This window comes from Mobula hypostoma, chromosome 7, assembly GCF_963921235.1.
Source record: "Mobula hypostoma chromosome 7, sMobHyp1.1, whole genome shotgun sequence".
Lineage (NCBI taxonomy): Eukaryota > Metazoa > Chordata > Chondrichthyes > Myliobatiformes > Myliobatidae > Mobula > Mobula hypostoma.
This window is the reverse complement of record NC_086103.1, coordinates 177,718,933-177,730,725: the sequence shown is the minus strand read 5'-3', so window position 1 is coordinate 177,730,725 and position 11,793 is coordinate 177,718,933. Positions and strand designations below refer to the sequence as shown.

Here is an 11,793-nt window from a genome sequence, read left to right as displayed (position 1 = left end):
GACTTTATAGAAATATTTATCCAAAATACTGATTAAAAAGAAGAAGCAAGATCTGTGTGAACTCTACTGTAAGTCGGAGATAACAGAGAGCTTGATAAAAGATTCAGGTAGATAGTGGAAAGATAAAAGTAGAGGGAGAGATAGGGATGGCATAGAGCATAATGGAGATATTGCTCATAGATCTATAGAGTCACAGATAATAGACTGAGAGTAGTGGAGTGATAGATGATGGAACAAGAGTGGAGGTAATCAGTATGGATGAAGAGAGATTACAGCATAGGGATAGAAACTGATAATGACGGAGGTTGATAATATAGATTAACACAAGAGATTCTGCAGATTCTGGAAATCCAGAGCAACACACACTAGATGCTGGAGGAACTCAGCATGTCAGGCAGCATCCATAGAAATGACTAAATGGTCGACATTTTGGACTGAGTCTTGGTGAAAGGTCTCGGCCCCAGGCGTTTATTCTTTTCCAGAGATGCTGAGTTCCTCTAGCATTTTGTATAGATTAATAGATGCTCAGCGGCCAGTTTATTAGGTACACCCGTGCACTTGCTCGTTAATGCAAGTATCAAATCAGCCAGTCATGTGGCAACAACTCAATGCATAAAAGCATGAAGACATGGTCAAGGTTCAGTTGTTGTTCAGATCAAACATCAGAATGGGGAAAGAAGTGTGATCTACGTAACTTTGACCCTGGAATGATTGTTGGTGCCAGACGGGGTGGTTTGAGTATCTCAGAAACTGCTGATATCCTGGGATTTTCACGCACAACAGTCTGTAGAGTTTCCAGAGAATGGTGTGTAAAACATAAAAAGAAATCCAGTGACAGCAGTTCTTTGGGCAAAAGTGCCTTGTTATTGAGAGAGGTCGGAGATGAATGGGTAGACTGGTTCAGGCAGACAGGAAAGCGACGGTAACTAGAGTAACAACAGATGTGGAGCGTGTGTAGAAGAGCATCTCTGAACTCACAACATATTGAACTTTGAAGTGGATGGGCTACAGCAGCAAAAAACCACGAACAGACATTTAGTGGTCTTTTTATTTGATGCAGGAGGTACCTAATAAAGTGGCCACTGGGTGTAGATGCTGATAGGAATTTCTGGAGGTGGGGGGCAACTGGGTAGATGCCGATGGATCGATATGGAGATGGAAAGCAGATAACTAGATGGATGCTTGGATGGACGTTGACAGGTAGGCACGGTCTGGGATGAGAGTCAGGTCTCTGGTCTCGGCTCCCTCTCACAGTCAGCGGCGTCGGGAACAATCTGTTGGAAGGAACGATCACATCTATTGGCTGGCGTTCTGCAAAATTCTCCCTGCTGCTGTCCAATGGCTGAAAGCGTTGTGGAGGTGGGGGGGGGGGGGTGTTGTTGGAGGAGGGAGGGAGAGAAATCTCCTCCCGGCTCGCAGGCTCCGTTCCTTCAATATCTTCGTGTTCCACTTAATCTTTCTCTCCCTGCCTCTCGCTCGCTGCTCTGGGCCAGAAAGCTAACTAGACACCGTCTCTCTCTTTCTCTCTCTCTCTCACACAAACACACACACACACACACACACACACACACACACACACACACCCCGACAGATACCCCCCCTCCGCGACCCCTTATGCAGTTGTCCACCCCCCCGCCCCCCGCAGCGTCCATGTCAACCTCGCGTGCGGTATCTTGCTCTCCCTCGTTCTCTCTCTCTCCCCCTCTCTCTCTCTCTCCCCTTTCTCTCCCCCTGTCACACTGTCGCCAGTGACAGATGATGTGGAGCGGAGAGAGTGAGTGAGAGTGAGAGTCAGCGAGTGAGTGAGTGAGAGAGAGAGAGAGGGAGAAAGAGAGAGAGGGAGAGAGAGAGGGAGGGAGAGAGAGGGAGAGAGACTCAAGTGAGAAACAGTTCCCGGACATCGAGACAGAGAGAGAGAGCGAGCGAGAGAAAGAGAGAGACACAGAGAGAGAGAGAGAGAAACGCAAACGACAGAGAGCGAGAGAGAGAGAGATTTGGAGAAAGGGGATGAGGATATTTTCCTAACGTTTCAACTCGGTGCCGCTGCGAGTGTGCTGTTAATCCGCTCTCGTCTTCCGGCTCTGAATTATTTTTGGAAGACTTGGGGGTGAAGAGAGTTGTGGAAAATAAACGACAAGCCGGCGTGCAAACAAGGATCCGGGGCAAGTACGGAATCACAGGACCAATGCCATCAGCCCCTCCGCTCCGAGGAAGGTAGGTCCTCTCGCCAAATTGTGTCTTTGGGACCGGACAGCCTGCTTTGGACCAGGCGGATTGAAGATGGGAGAAGTACTAGTTTTCCCGACGACTTTTTTCTTAAAATTGGGAATGATATCTTAAAAACTGTCAAATTTCTGTCTGAATTCGTAATTAGTGGAAAGTACTAAATTAGCCGGCTCGGGCGATTTACAGTAAAGCGACGGGCGACGGGGACAATGTGTGTGTGTGTGGACGTGTGAGCGTGTTTTTCGGTGCGCTTGTCGGTGTGTGTATGTGTGTGTGTGTGTGTGTGTGTGTGTGTGTGTGTGTGTGTGTGTGTGTTGGAGTATAATCGTAAGTGGTTCCGTGTGTATGTATACAAGCAAACGTGAAAGAAAGACGATGTTAAAACATACACAGGATAGACAGAATGAGAAATAAAAAAATAGAGATAATTGTCTGGAACGTGTCTGGGGAAGGATTTTTGATGGAGTGGCTATGATTATTTCAATATATTTTGCCCGTTTGCTTGCTAAATCATATTGAGGAATCGATTTATTTAACTGCAGTCTAAGATCTGTACTCCGTTTGTAACTAGGTATTTGTAAAAATTTAGAATATGTACCAATAGGCTCTCCCCAGCCTTCAGTCTGACAGAGTTGGACTGATTCCCCATCCTATCCCTCGGTTACAGAGTCCGTCTGAAGACAGTGTCGGTGAAACAGCCAGGCTTATATCATATTAATGACAATGTGTTTGGAATAGGAATGTGGCGCGGTTCTGGTGCAGATGCATCGCCTTCTCACTCCATGTCTCTCTGCGGTTCTCTCTCTCTCTCTCTCTCTCTCTCTCTCTCTCTCTCTCTCTCTCTCTCCCTCCCTCTGTCTCTCTTCTTCTCCCCCCCTCACCTCCCCTCTCCCTCTCGCTCCTCTCTGTCACTCTCTTTCCATTTCTTCCCTCTCTATCACTCTTTCCTCCCTCTCTGTTACACTTTCTCCCTCCCTGTCCCCTCTCTCTCACACCTATCTCTGTCACTCTCTCTCCCCTCTCTTTCTCTCCTTCTCTCTCTTTCTCTATCCTCCTTTCTCCTCCCTCCTCTCTCCCTCCCTCTTCCTCTTTCCCTCCCCTCTCCCTCCCCCTCCTCTCCCTCTCTCTTCCCTTTTCTTTCTCTCTCTCCCCCCGTTTGCTCTCTCTCTCTTTATTTTTCTGCCTTTGCCCCGTTCTTTGCGACTTTCTCTTACTCTCTCCCTCTTTGTCACCCTCTCTAAGTATACCACCCTCTCGATCTTCCACCGTCTCCTTATAATATCTGCCCCTCTCTCCGAGTGAGTTCCTCATTCTCTCCCCGCTTGTCTTTCTCCTTACCGCCTCACGAAATCATGTCTGTCTTTCTCTCCCTTCTCCTGTTCTGACTTATGTACCTCTTTCTCGCCGTCTCTCTCTCTCCTTCCTTTTTCCCCGTCTGTGTCTCTCTGTGACTCGTCACCTTACCCGCTCCCATTCTGACTTCTCTCCCTCTTTCTCGCTGCGTCTCTCTCTACTCTATCTCTCTCTCTGCCCCCCCTTCCCCCTCCCTCTCTCCCTCTCTCTCTCCTCGTTCCAATCTGCCTGGTTTGCCCTGTATCACTGCGGCACTCCAAGCTCTACATGAAAGCAGTTTTGGTGGCGTGAAACCCACTGGAAAATAAAAAGCCGCGCCGAGCGTGGAGAGCGGTGACCTGCTTTACCGTACACAAACAAAATGTTCCTTTTTAGTCTTAGCAAAATGACGATAAAACTGTTCAAACTTCCTTCTGCCGAGATGCCTTACGAACGGGCAAGAGATTCAGAATATCAATAAAGGGTGAAAACATCCCGTAAGTGGACCCACACAGCCCTTGCAGCGACCCGCAGGGGAATGGTAGGGGGCGTCGATTGAGGAGGGTAGAGTGGTTGAGAGAAAAGAGACGAGCAAATCCAGCCAGCGTTTTGGAAACCCGTCTCCGAACCCAAGCGGCAGCGTCGGCGCCCGGTGCTTCCCCAACACACTGCGGGCAAGTTTTACCGGCGGCTGTGACCTCTCTGCATGCAGGAACCAGCCTTTAGGTACTTAGCTGCGATCTTCATCCATGTATACAAGTTAGTCAGTCAGTAATGAATGTGTACGTACTGTGTATGTGTGTGAAAGAGGGAGAGATACACGTATATATCGCTGTCAATACTGTATCTTATTCACCGCCTTTGAATTTGTAAGTTTGCCTATATTCATTATATATGTACTATTAAATATGCCTCTATTAAGAGAAATTTGGATAGACGCATAGATGGGACGGGTATAGGGGGCTACGATTCGGGTGCAGGTGTTTGGGACTAGGCATGTTCATTGCCCGGCCCGAGTAGAAGGGTCGAAGGACCTTCTTCTGCGCTATAATGTTCTAAGACTCCCTCTCTCTCTCGCCAAGGCATTGGGTATATTTTAAGCGAAGGCTGATAGGCTTTTGATTAGTCAGGACGTCAAAGGTTATGGGGTGAAGGCAGGTGAGAAGGATAATAAATCAGCACTGATGGAATAGTGGAAAGGACTTGATGGGCAGAATGGCCTAATAGTGCGCTGTGTCTTATGTCTAATGCTCTCTTTCTCTATATATATTATATATTATATAGTGAATAAATGAAAAATGTATTATATGTGTTTATGTGGATGCGTGATGTATGCTTCCAGTTTGAATTTATATATACAGCTTCTCTATCCATTCACCATCTATTCGCCGTATGCCAGATGCACTGTTGAAATTTACGTCTTATTCGCAGTGTGTGCAATATTGAATGTTTGAATGTATTTATTCATAACTTTTATGCATCTGCGTTATATATTCACTGTGTGTGATCGCAATGCTTGGATTTATTTATATATGTGGTTTTGATGCATCTCTGTTATGTATTCATTCTCTTGGTAGCATTAGAATGGAGATAATTGCAGCCCAAACATCTCTTAGAAATTTCCAGCTCTAGAAAATAGCAACGTAACATATAGGTTAGGCGTAAGGTAAAGGAAACGAGGGCAATAAGCGGTACAAAGTTCATCACGAAATTAAAGGCTTTCCTGTCTTTAACAGTTAATACACAAGATTTTTTTTGCCTCGGAATGTGACAGATGCATTTGTCAGAACGGTTTTTGTGTTTTCCAAACCCTGATGTTGCGCGGGAGCTCCGCGAGGTGGCAGCACCTTCACTGCGCTGCCGCGATCTCTCGGAATGGCTTCGTTTTATTTTACGGTTTATTTTGGGATGCGATGTTTTAAGTTAGTGGAACCAGGATTCATTGGCGAACATACTAGTGGTGTTTAATAGGGATAACGATTAAACAAATATCCGTCCAAATGTTGAATCAGGAACAAATATAACGTATTTTGTGTAACACATATAAAATGCTGGTGGAACTCAGCAGGTGAGGCAGCATCTATGGAGAGGGCCGGGACCCTTCATCAGGACTCGGCCGGTTGCTCTCCGACCTGCTGAGTTCTTCCAACATTTTGCAGAATCCCTTGTGTTTACAACATATTTTGTCCTGTGTTACTAATTATGATTTTTAGCTCTCTGTGACCACACTGCCTTTAGGGAATGAATAACACAATTTATTATTGTATTTTAAATGCAAAATGGATTACGCTGGTGGGAAATCAGATCTCTGACACGTCACATTGCACGAAATCGCAGCCAGTTAACACAACAAGCTTTGATATGACGGGAAGCAGAGTTTAAGGTGAGATTTACTAGTTAAAGGATTCTTCCAAATGGAATTCCATAAAAGCATTTCTTTTGTCACATCTAAGAAACAAACTACAGTAACATCGGTTGTGAGATCGAGACGAAGCTTTTTTTAAAAAAAGATTAACAAAAGAATACTGGAACTTCTTATGGCAAAGATTAAGAAATCTGTTCCCACAAAGGGAATTTTATACACACACACACACACATATATATTTAAATGGTTAAATAACGTGGTGCAAACATACAAGAAAAAGAGGTAGTGAGGTTCATGAATGTTCATTCAGGAATTGGATTGCAGAGGGAAGTGTTCCGGCCCGAAACATTGACTGATCATTTCCACGGATGCTGCCTGACCTGCTGAGTTCCTCCAGCATGTTGTGAGTGTTGCTGTTCCTGAATTGTTGTTGAGTGTGTACCTTCAGGATCCTGTACCTCTTCCCTGATGGTAACAAGAAAAAGAAGGCATGTCCTGGGTGATGGAGGTACTTAATGGACACCGCCTTTCTGAGGCATTGCTCCTCGACGATGTCTTGGATACTTTGGAGGCTAGTGGCCATGATGGAACTGACTAACTTTACAACTCTCTGCAGCTTCCTTCGCCAGACCAGATGGTCTCACACCAGACACACACAGTCGCACATACATACACACTTAAAGATACATACAAATTTACATACGAACTGATACATACACTCAAACCCGTACAAACATCTACACAAAGATAAAAGCACACAAACATACTCATACACTTAAACTTAAACACAAGAACACACACATATACACACACAAATATACTTACAGATAGTCATTGGGTGTATTTAAGGCAGAGATTGATAGGTATCTGAGTAGCCAGGGCATCAAAGGTTATGGTGAGAAGGCGGGGGAGTGGGACTAAATGGGAGAATGGATCAGCTCATGATAAAATGGCGGAGCAGACTCGATGGGCCGAATGGCCTACTTCTGCTCCTTTGTCTTATGGTCTTTTATATGCACACATATACAGACATACACCATCAGTACTTAAAGAGACACAAAACACACATCCGCTTAAACACACACAAGGATAAAAGCATACTTAAGCACACAAATAAACACTCACAAACGAGTCGCAGTCAGAGTGAAGCAGGCCGTGAACATTCATATCTGTGAGAGTCTTCATCTTCCTGAGAAAGATTCCCTTTCTCAAATTCCGAAGGCCAGAATGGGGATTAGGGAGGGAATTTGTTTACCAGAAGGAGAAATTGATGCTCTTATTGGGTTGGAGGCTACCTGGACGGAATATAAGGTGTTGCTCTTCCACTGGGAGGGTCACCTCATCTTCCCACTGAAGAGGTCATGGACTGACTGGGAATGGGATTAAGAACTGGAATGGGAATTAAAATGTTTGGCCACCGGGAAGTCCTATTGTTTGCAGATGGTGCAGAGGGGCTCGAAGAAACGATCCCCCAATTTACGATGGGTCTCGCCAGTGTGGAGGAGGCTGCATTGGGAACACCAGGTACGGTAGACAACCTCAGCAGATTCAGAGGTGAAGTGTTCCCTCACCTGGAAGGACTACTTGGGGCTCTGAATGGAGGAGAGGGAGGAGGTGTAGCACTTTGGCCGCTGGCAGGGGTAAGTGCCTGGAGGGAGATTAGTAGGGAGGGACAAATGGACAAGGGAATCATGGATGGAGTGATCGCTGCAAAGAGAGGAAGGAGGTAAAGATATGCTTGGTGGTGGGATTCCTTTGCAGGTGGCGAAGATGGGGTGAGTGCAGAGGAAGAGATGAGGGCCAGGGCAGCATCTATGATGGAGGAACAGAAACCTTGTTCTTTGAAAACAGAGGACCTCTCTGATGTCCTAGAAAGAAAATATATAATAATGCTTCACCCTGTGAACTTCACTATAGTCACAATGTCTGTCCAATCAGATCTTGCCCTATGCTCTGCAACAGAGTAGACTGTTCCCAACACCCTTCTGAATGGCCTTTCTCCCTCTCCCCTTTCGCAAGCACATCTAAACATTGCTGCCATAATCCTAGTTCATGACAAATCCTGTCCATCATTTCCTCAGTGTCTGTAACTTGCCCACGAGTAATGGCATTGATTTTGACATTGCATTGTACAGGAGAGAGCAGTACCAGAGAAAAACAATGGGATGAGAAGGTGGTCACAGGATGGCTCGGGCTAAAGAGATGGGTGTCCCTTAATGGAGAAGAGTGTCTGTCTGTGCATCTGGATGTGAGAAAGGGAGATAATTATTTAGTTATTTAATGAGTGAGTTTTTATTTTTTTATTTATTGAGATACAGTGTGGAACAGGCCTTTTTGGCTCTTTGAGCCAGGCTACCCAGCAATCTCCCAATTTAATCCTAGTCTAATCACAGGGACCAATTAACCCACCAACCGGTACACTTTTGGATTGTGGAAGGAAACCCACAGTCATGGGGAGAACGTACAGACTCCTCGCAGGCAGCAGCGGGGACTAAGGAGTAAGATTCAGAGTCTTAAACTTCGCTGATTTGGTTAACAGATTCCAGTGATGGAACACAGAAACTAGAGGATAGAACACAGAACAGTACAGCACAGCACAGGAACTGGCCCTTCAGCCCTCAAAGTGTCTGCTGTACCCCATCTCGTGGATTTAGGAATTCTGTAGGTTATAAATGTATACAGTTAAATGCCCAACTTGTTCATATCCTGACCAATCTACCTGTCTGAACTAATCTCACTTGCCTGTGTTTGGAGCATATCCCTCTAAAAGGGAGCCTTTTCTGGCTGGCTGCTGGTGACTCAGTGGTGTTCCACAGGGGTCTGTGTAGGGACTTGATGGCTTTGTGGCCGAGTTTGTGGACGATATAAAGATAGGTGGAGGGCAGGTAGTGTTGAGGAAGCAGAAGGACTTAAACATACTAGGAGAATGGGCAAAGAAGTGGCAGATTGGATACAGTGTCGGGAAGTGTATGGTCATGCACTGTGGTGGAAGAAATAAAAGCATAGACTTTTTGAAATGGAGAGAAAATTCAGAAGTCTGAGACTTGGGAGTCCTTGAGCAGAATTCCGTAAAGGTTAATCTGCTGGTTGAGCCTGTGGTGAGGAAGGAAAATATGATGTTAGTATTCATTTCCAGAGGACTAGAATATAAAAGGAAGGATGTAATGTTAAGACTTTATAAAGCACTGGTGAGGCCTCACTTGGGGTATGGTGATCAGTTTTAGGCTCTTTATCTTAGAAAGGATGTGCTGACATTGGAGAGGGTTCAAAGGAGGTTCACAAAATTGATTCTGTGATCAAAAAGTTTATCATATGAGGAGTTTTTGATGGCTCTGGGCCTGTACTCACTGAAATTCAGAAAAATGATGGGGGGTGGAATCTGGTTGAAACCTATTGGAAATTGAAAGGCCACAGAATGGAAGGACGTCAATTTGAAATGGAGATGAGGAGAAATTTCTTTAGCCAGAGAGTGGTGAATCTATAGAATTTGTTGCCATAGGTGGCTGTGGAGGCCAAGTCATTGTGTATATTTAAGGCAGAGGTTGATATATTCTTGATTAGTCAGGACATGAATAGATATGGGGAGAAGTAAAATGCATGATGAAATGGTGGAGCAGACTTGATGGGCCAAAGATCCTAATTCTGCTCCTATATCTTACGATCCTATGGTCTAAAACGTTCCTATTCATGAACCCGTCTAAATGTCTTTTAAACATTGTTATTACAGCTGCCTCTACCACTTCCTCTGGCAGTTCCTTTCAGCCCCCTGGTGAAGACCTTGTCTTTCCAGTCTTTCTGCTTTCACCTTGAACCTTTGCCCTCTCACTTTATATTGCCCATCCCTGGGGTAGATAAAGTGACCATTCACCTTATCTGGAGATTAGCTTTATTCGTCATGTACTGTTGTTCTGGAACCTGGTGGTGAGGGGCTTCAGGCTTCTATACCTCCTGCCAGATGGATTCAGGATTGACTGGGATCTCAAGATTGGAAACAGGCAACTTTTGGGGTGTTCTTAAAGATTAAAGATCTTTAAAAAAAAGAGTAGCTTTGTTTATCACGTGCATTGAAACATACATTGACGTGCGTCATTTGAGTCGAGTCAAAACAGCGAGGGTTAAGCTGGGCAGCCCACAGTGCTGCCACGCTTCCGCCGCCAACGTAGAATGCTCACAACTCACTAATCCTAACCGTGCGTCTTTGCAATGTGGGAGGAAATCAGAGAATGCGGAGGAAACTCACGTGGTCAGGCAGACAGCGGTGGGAATTGATCCCCAAGCTTACCGTTGGCTCTGTAGTAGTGTTATGCCATGCCACCCCCCCTCACTTCACGCACCTTCATAAGGTCACCGTCAGCCTCCCCTGCTCCACTTTACCGAGGGTTATTGAGTGGGTGAGGTCAAGTCTGTGCATAGGCCTCTGACTCAGCATCTAGTTATCAATTCCCGCCTCTCCCCTCTTCCTCTCTGTAGACAAAACCATATTTCAGTGTGTCGACATTGATGAGCGAGTACTCAGTGTACTACCTGTCTCTCTGTCTTGGAATTGCTTTATTATTGTCACACGTATCGAGATACAGTGAAAAACCTGTCTTGCGTACTGTTCATACAGACCCGATCATTACACATTGCACTGGGGTGGAACGGCGTAAAACAATAACAGAGTGCAGAATGAAGTGTAACAGTTACGGAGAAAGCGCACTGCAGGCAGACGGCAAAGTGCAGGCTCATAACGATGTAGATTGTGAGGTCAAGATTCCATTTTATCATGCAAAAGATCTGCTCAAGAGTCTGTTAACAGTGGGTTAGAAGCTGTGTTTGATCCTGGTGGTACGTGAGATCCTGGGTAAGGACATACAACATAGAACACTATAGCACAGTACAGGCCCTTCAGCCCAAGATATTGTGCTGAACTTTTAAACTTTTAATGAATTTTCATTGGTCTGAGATGGGAGAAACTACCTGACCTGCTGAGTATATACACAGAAACATAGAAAACCTACAGCACAATACAGGCCCTTCGGCCCACAAAGCTGTGCTGAACATGTCCTTACCTTAGAACTACCGAGGCTTTACCCATAGTCCTCTATTTTCCTAAGCTCCATTGACCCATTTGATGAGTTTGGCTCTTGTTTGATCAGTTTCAGTCTGGACGTCATAGTTCATTTTCAATAGTGACTTGGTTTTCCATTCATATCTTTTCAGTACCAAACATTTCAGCAGTCTGCCACTGATTCCATCAGAGATAATTTCTCTGTGTTGCTACTCCACTGACTTCATCGTACATCGTCAGGCCTGCACATGCAGGCACCTCTCAGTCTCCAGCCAGCTAACAGGAGTGAATGCCACTCGTTTCCAACCCATCAGTGCAGCCTATTTAAACCCAGCTCTCATCCACAGTCCTTTGTTTACCTATCGAGCCAGGCAGCCCTCACCAGTTGCTCTTACTGTTCAGTTAGCTCGCTCCCTAGTGTTAAGTATCTGCTTTCTCTTGTTTTGTGGCTCCCCATAGCTTGTTAGTTTGCAGTTTATTATTAAAGTTATCACTCACCACTAAATCATCTCCACTGCTCTGTTAGAGTAAAGTCTCCTCTACTTTTTGACTCGTACTTTGCCTCTTAATCTTGGGGTTTCCCTTTGCAATCTGTTTTGTACAACTTTTCACACTGTCACCTCCTCTTCACTGGGTGTATGACTCACAGCCAAGTGTCCAGAACTATACACGACCCATCAACTTGTGCATCCTCTTTTTCAAAGCCCCTGGCTACATTGCATAATATCATCACACAGAATCAGGCCACACTTGTATGAGTTAGAAATAACAGTAACTCAGATAACACTGAGAATTTATGATACATGTGTTGCTAGTGGAG

General features: G+C 45.2%; 1 protein-coding gene across 6 annotated transcripts in view; it reads left to right on the top strand.

Annotated features, from left to right (window-relative positions):
• Window positions 1-1,460: 1,460 nt before the first annotated feature.
• The window catches only part of nlgn4xa (neuroligin 4 X-linked a), a 360,091-nt gene continuing 349,758 nt past the window's right edge, over window positions 1,461-11,793 (top strand). For 2 of the 6 annotated variants that reach the window (XM_063054618.1, XM_063054615.1), the window contains exon 1: window positions 1,461-2,214. The gene's annotated coding sequence lies outside the window, so the exon portion shown is untranslated. Of the gene's footprint in view, window positions 2,219-4,180; window positions 4,285-5,862; window positions 5,942-11,793 lie in introns of those variants that run through there. The other 4 variants (XM_063054617.1, XM_063054613.1, XM_063054614.1 and 1 more) reach the window with 3 other exon arrangements.